Source organism: Rhinopithecus bieti, unplaced genomic scaffold, assembly GCF_001698545.2.
Source record: "Rhinopithecus bieti isolate Rb0 unplaced genomic scaffold, ASM169854v2 scaffold_25394, whole genome shotgun sequence".
In the NCBI taxonomy this organism is placed as follows: Eukaryota; Metazoa; Chordata; class Mammalia; order Primates; family Cercopithecidae; genus Rhinopithecus; species Rhinopithecus bieti.
In genome coordinates, this window is record NW_016811676.1 from 663,780 (window position 1) to 670,458 (window position 6,679).

General features: G+C 46.5%; 1 protein-coding gene across 5 annotated transcripts in view; it reads right to left on the reverse strand.

Moving 5' to 3' along the window:
- Positions 1-6,679, reverse strand: part of HLCS (holocarboxylase synthetase) — a 261,748-nt gene that overhangs the window by 230,584 nt on the left and 24,485 nt on the right. For 4 of the 5 annotated variants that reach the window (XM_017894636.1, XM_017894630.1, XM_017894635.1 and 1 more), the window contains exon 2: positions 2,194-2,331. The gene's annotated coding sequence lies outside the window, so the exon portion shown is untranslated. Of the gene's footprint in view, positions 1-2,193; positions 2,332-6,609; positions 6,674-6,679 lie in introns of those variants that run through there. The other variant, XM_017894631.1, reaches the window with a different exon arrangement.

Sequence of the window (6,679 nt, forward strand, 5' to 3'; positions counted from 1 at the left end):
CAGGAAATTATTAGCCAGTGCTGATTGCCCCCCCTCAGGGTGCAGTGACCCAATTTTGCTAAATTTTACTGGTTTTCAAATAGCCGAACCAAAGGTGCCAATAATATGTTTTGAGTTTGATCAGACTAAATACAATTGTAAACACTATTGGTGGCACCAAAACGCAGGCTGCCCCTACAATTACTGTAGAATGCATTCAGTCAGAGGGTGGCACGAGCGATCTGGGGGAAACTTCTACCGACAGGGTAGAGGCGGCATCTATACTTGGGTAGTTAAAGACCCTTGGAACTCCCGCTGGACCAAGCCTCAACATGGAGCTGTATACTACTCCCCTTCCTCCACGTGAATAAACGGTCTGGGCATAACAGTAGAATGAGCTGAGAGCAGCCTACCAGGCCAAGTGGGTGGAATAAGCCCAGTGGGCACAAGCAATACTCAGGCAGAAGGCGCCGCTAGCCACAGAGGTTTCTGTCTGGTGAAGCAACACCCCAAGGATCCCGTGACATCGGGGTAATGTTTATAAAATACCTAGCAAGGGCTCAATAAATGGCTTATTATTACTGTAAGTGTCTACAGGGCTAAACGAAACATTACAAAGCTTCGGGAGACAGCGTACTGTCTTAACACACTGCACTGCTCCAGGCCCGTCTGCCTGATGCTCTGCCCGCTCCGGGGCGCCCACCAGAAAGTCTCTCGCTATCCTATACTATCTGCACCTGCCTCCACTTATTTTGGTTCACCCTGAATTCCAGTCAATTATTTCTCGTTTACTTCCCCCTTTGTCCTCTTCTCTCATCTCAATACAGCATCTTACAGATAATCTTCATGAAATAGGAATCCAGTAAACATGGCTAGCATCAGCAAAATCCCCACTGGATTATCTACATGGCAGGGAACAATGGCGAGTGAGGACCCACAGGTCAGGGGAAGGAAGCTGCAAGGCTGGGTTGGAGTCAGACCCCCATGAGCCTCAGGACATGGACTGCACCTGGAGGGATGACATCCACCAAAAGCTTATGCAACAGTGTCCCAACTGGATGTGGGTCCAGAATGACTAACTCTGGCCATCAAGAGGAATGCCCAAGGAAGGGACATGGGACAGGCTATTTTCACAGCTCACACAAAAGATAATGCACATGAGGATGGAAAGAGGAGCAGTGGAGATGAAGGAGCGGAGCTGACAATTTAGGGAGTGCTGTTAGAACTAGTAACTTCACAGAAGTGAGGAGGAGGTGCGAGGAAAAGCAGCCTGGCGTGTTAATTTGAGATTTTCTCTTTTTTAAGCAGAAAAATACAAACACAACTCATTTTGGACATGTGGCTGAGGTTGAAGTATTTTCAGAATACTCAGGGAAAGACGCTTAGGAGGTAGGTGGTGATATACCCCAGCCACTCAGGTTGATTTAGGAAACAAGATGTTGTAGGAATGGACGAGATGACCTGAGAGAGAGTGCTGCTGAATAAAAATATAACATGAGCCACAAATATAAGCCACACACGCGGTTTTAACTTTCCTAGCAGTGACCAGGCATGGAGGCTAACATCTTTAATCCAAGTATTTTGGGAGGCCACGGAGGCAGGATCCCTTGAGCTCTGAGTTTGAGGCTACAGTGAGCTATGATGGCCACTGTACTCCAGCCTAGGTGACACAGTAAAACCCTGTCTGAAAAATAATAAGAACAATAAAATTTTCTAGCAGCCGCATTAAAACATAAAAAGAAACAGGTGAAAATAATTTTACTAACATAGTTAACCCAAAATATCCAAAGAGAAAGGGGGTCACAAAGGCTAGGAAAGAGCACTCATAAAAACACAAATTTGAGGCCGGACGTGGTAGCTCATGCCTGTAATCCCAGCACTTTGGAAGGCCGAGGCAGGTGGATCACTTGAGGTCAGGAGTTCAAGACCAGCCTAGCCAACATGGCAAAACCCCGTCTCTACTAAAAATACAAAAATTAGCCCGGTGTGGTGGCGCACGCCTGTAGTTCTAGCTACGCTGGGGGCTGAGGCATAAGAATCACTTGAACCCAGGAGGTGGAGGTCCCAGTGAGCCGAGATCACACCACGGCACTCCAGCCTGGGTGACAGCAAGACTCTGTCTCAGAAAAAATAAAAAACAAAAAATAAAAGCAAATTTGGTTTTGACTAAGACACATCAGTTCCTTATGGGACACAAGTAAACATGGTACTCACAGTTTCTGAGGAAGAGGATGATCTCTGTAAATTCTCACTTTGTACCCAAATGCTCTCTGTCACAAATGCTATGTGTTCTGCTTCAAGTATAAAAGGAGACACAAGAAATAGAGCCCACTTGTTCAAGTCTTCAATGGACTGTAGAGAGGGAAAGAAACAGAATGAGATTGTCACTTCACACCACAACTGCCATAAATGTCAACCCCCTCTGAAACACACCCTCCCCTATAATTCCAAGTAACATCTAAATAAGTTTATCTGATGCTCCTCTGTAGGCCACAGGAACCCTGTGTTTCTTGTTTAGCTGTGACTATTTAAGCACCTGCAAAAGCCCATCTATGATTCAGGGCAGCTTTAACATCTCTAGACAACTGTTCTCAAGCAATGAATTCTGAAACGGGGCTTATCCCCACCATTCCTCACTGCTTAGCACATAGTAGCTAACTGGGAAGTACATTTAAAGATGAGGAGGCTGGCAGCACAGTGGCTCACACCTGTAATGCTAGCACTTTGGGAGGCTAAGGTGGGCGGATCGCTTGAGCCCAGGAGTTCAAGACCAGCCTGGCCAACATGGTGAAACCTTATCTCTACAAAACATACCAAAAAAATGAGTTGGGCATGGGGGCCTGTAGTCCCAGCTACTCAGGAAGCTGAGGTGGGAGGATCACTTGAGCCTGGGAGCCCAAGGTTGCAGTGAACTGAGATCATGCCACTACACTCCAGCCTTGGGTGACAGAGTGAGACCCTATCTCAAAAAAAAAAAAAAAAAAAAAAAAGATGAGGAGGTCTAGAGGTACATACCCACCAACAAAAGCTCCTTACTCACAGAAGCCCAAAGGGCTATTCCTTCATTCCCTACAGCCATCACAGCACGGGCACAAGGCAGTTTTTCTTTACGCCTTCCTTATAGTGAAATCAACCCTGCTCCTCTCCCTGAGATCTGGGAAGTGTGCAAGTCTCTGGATGCTCACACAGCAGTCAAATCCAGAGAGAAAAGCTATTTCAGGGAAAGGCATTTACCATATGCAGAGATGCAATCAGACATACTTTAATGGAATGTAAACTCCAGTCAGGAGTGATTGTAGTTTTTAAAAAAGAAGATTAGAATCAAGATTGGTTAGCAAATCAGATATACCCAGTTATCTCTTGTTTTCTTTCCTGAAATCTCTCTAAGAAAAACAGCAAATTGATTTTAAAAGGCTTTGATATACAGGGCATAGCCAGAGAAGAAAAGATGAAATCTAAGCTGGGCATGCAAGGGGCTTTCACCATTCACCCAGAACAAAGGTAACTAAGGCTCCACTGTGCTGCATATCAGTTCAAATCTGCTTGATAAAAACCTGTTGAACTAAATGAATGAAAATTTAGGGAAGAATTTGCCCCTCCCTCAGTAAACATAATTATCAATATAGTGGTTAAAAAGTATGTCCACTTAGGCCGGGCGCGGTGGCTCAGGTCTATAATCCCAGCACCTTGGAAGGCTGAGGCACCTGAGGTTGGGAATATGAGACCAACCAACATGAAGAAACCCCATCTCTACTAAAAATACAAAATTAGCCGGGCGTGGTGGTGCATGCCTGTAATCCCAGCTACTCGGTAGGCTGAGGCAGGAGAATGACTTCAACCTGGGAGGCAGAGGTGCGGTGAGCCGAGATCGCACCATTGCACACTAACCTGGGCAACAAGAGCAAAACTCCATCTCAAAAAAAAAAAAAAAAAAGCATGTTCACTTTATCCAAGCATAGAATATGTATATTAAACATATAATAAACAGTCAAAAAGCTTGACATTGCCCATTTGTATAAACTATCTTTGGTTAAACCTATCAATTGATTATAGCGCATTCCATTATAAACATACACATTCAGTATTGATGCATTTGATTTTAAATGTATAACATATGAGAACAGGCCAGGCTTGGTGGCTCACACCTGTAATCCCAGCACTTTGGGAGGCCAAGGTGGGCAGATCACCTGAGGTCAGGAGTTCAAAACCAGCCTGGCCATCACTTTGGTGAAACCCTGTCTCTACTAAAAATACAAAAATTAGCCAGACATGGTGGCTCATGCCTGTAATCCCAGCTGCTCAGGATGCCAAAAGAGGAGAATCACTTGAACTTGGGAGGTGGAGATTGCTGTGAGCCGAGATCGCGCCACTGCACTCCAGCCTGGGAGACAGAATGAGATCCATCTCAATATATGGGAGTGAGAGTCAGGTGTGTCCTTATTTCAGCCCAAGTAGACTGAGGTATCCATCAAAGTAGACCCAAGTAGACTGAGGTATCCACCAAATCATCCACCTGATCATATTTTAAATCTCAAATTAACAGTAGCCAACCACAAATAAATGGTCAAGCTTTCCACCTGCAGACCTTAAACATCACAGCTTAAACCCAACAACCATTAAATTTACTATTTCAGGTCAAGCTGCTTTGCTAAACAGGCTAATTTCCTAATAGGAAAAAGATACGAACTAGAATAGGAACTGTGATTTAAAGGCGACGGGGACACAGAGCATGGCAGTCCCATCCATTTTCCTAGTCCAGAAAACCAGGAAATGACGCAGCAATATCTAACCAAATCGGTAGGCAAAGTTTACTGTGCAGAGTGAGAAAGCAGAGTTGCAGAATCCCTGAAAGCACCAGCCACTCCTACTCCGGCCTGCACAGGTAGGCAAGGGCTGAAAACCACTAGTTATGGTTAGTGTAGTTAACAGAAGACCAGCAGAGACATGAAAATGTTCAAAACCAAAACTGTCCAAGAAAATCAGACATTCCCATCTCAATGTTTTTATGTGTCCAAAATTTCTATTCTGACCTAAATCCTAAAAGTAATTGATCCCATTTGGCAACTACTACAAAAAGCTCACCCCTCAATTTTTTCCCATTTTACTGAGTCATTTTTCTCAATCAGGTTAATTCTCTAAGCCATACATTGTATGTAATGAATGAACGTCTTCCCCTTTTGTCTGGGTAGTGTCAGCTATGTAGAGGTGGTACTAGTTATGTGCATAACTAGTACCTTGAGAGACCTGAGAAAACAGTCATTCATATTCAGTGTGTCCTAATACATACATAGTACTAACAAAAAAGAGTATTTTTTATTTGCTAGTGGTACAATTTCATCCCGGATCTAAGCATAGCCTCCAGGCAATGTTCAAACCTTAGATAAGATTCCATTTCCCACAGGGGTTTTATGGTGTGGCATATGCAGAAAACATCATTTTAAGGCTAAAAGTGAGGCAATATTCCAGAAAGCAGAGGAAAGGGACAAGAAACTGATTAAAAGCAAAACATGTTTAAATACTGAGAACAATGCTCCCGATGTCCATGAAATTTTGTGCAGTACTGCACTGTGAAACCAAGCCCATTTCCAAAAACAGCTGAATGGAAAGATCTATTGTTCCCTTTACAGCAAGGCAGCAGACTTTTTACAGAGATTAATTGACTGGCCCAAGTCACAATGTAGGTGACAGAGTGGGCAGAACACGTAACCACCATCCTAAGTATTGGGTCAAAACAAACAAAGGCTGAGTGTCAACTGAAACTTACAGGACACAAAGACCATCACTCGGGTGCCCAAGTTGGTGAATAACGCAACTGACAGAAGACGGAGAGGGGAAAGTGCAGTTTTTTACATTTTGGAGACATCTGACAAAAAGCTGATGACACATGTGGGAGTTTTTTGTTTGGGATCTTTTTTTTTTCCTTAAGACAGGGTCTTGCTTTGTCACCCAGACTGGAGTGCAATGCCTCAATCGTAGCTCACTGTGGCTTCAACCTCCAGGACTCAAGTGAACCTCCCGGGCTCAAGTGACACTCCCGCCTCACCCTCCCTAGTAGCTGGGACCACAGGTGCCTGCCACCACACCGACTTAAGTTTGTTTTTTGTTTTTTGTTTTTTTTTTTTTTTTTGTAGAGAGGGGTCTAGCCATGTTGCCCAGGCTGGTCTCCGTCTCCTGGGCTCAAAGCTATCCTCCCTCCTGGGCCTCCCAAAATGCAGGGATTACAGGCATAAGCCATCGCTCCCGACCGGCCACAGCTGTCTTTCCTGGTTCACGGTCACCCAAACGCCGGCTCCAAGGGTGGGAAAGGAGGTCGGGGGCGACCCCAGGTGGGCGCTGCTGGCGTCCGGCTGCCAATCCACAGCTCACGTCCTCACAGGTGCGCGCCTAGAGTCACGCGTCCACGCACCGCCCCGCTGACCGGGAGAGGCGACAGGGTCCGTGGTCCGAGTCCCACACCTCCGGCCTCTCTCTGGGCCCCGGGGCACCCACCCCTCCCGCGCCGCACAGGCCGCACTAAGGACGCCACCCTGGGGCTCCTGAACTCCCGGGCTCCCGGCGGGGACGAGGCGCAGGGACGGGGGCACTTCCGGCTCGCGGGACCCGGGTCGCCCGCCCGCCCGGCCCGCCCACCTGGCTGTCGCTGACGCAGAAGACGCGGCCGCCGCGGCTCAGGCACACGCGGGCGCCGGGGGGCTGCGCA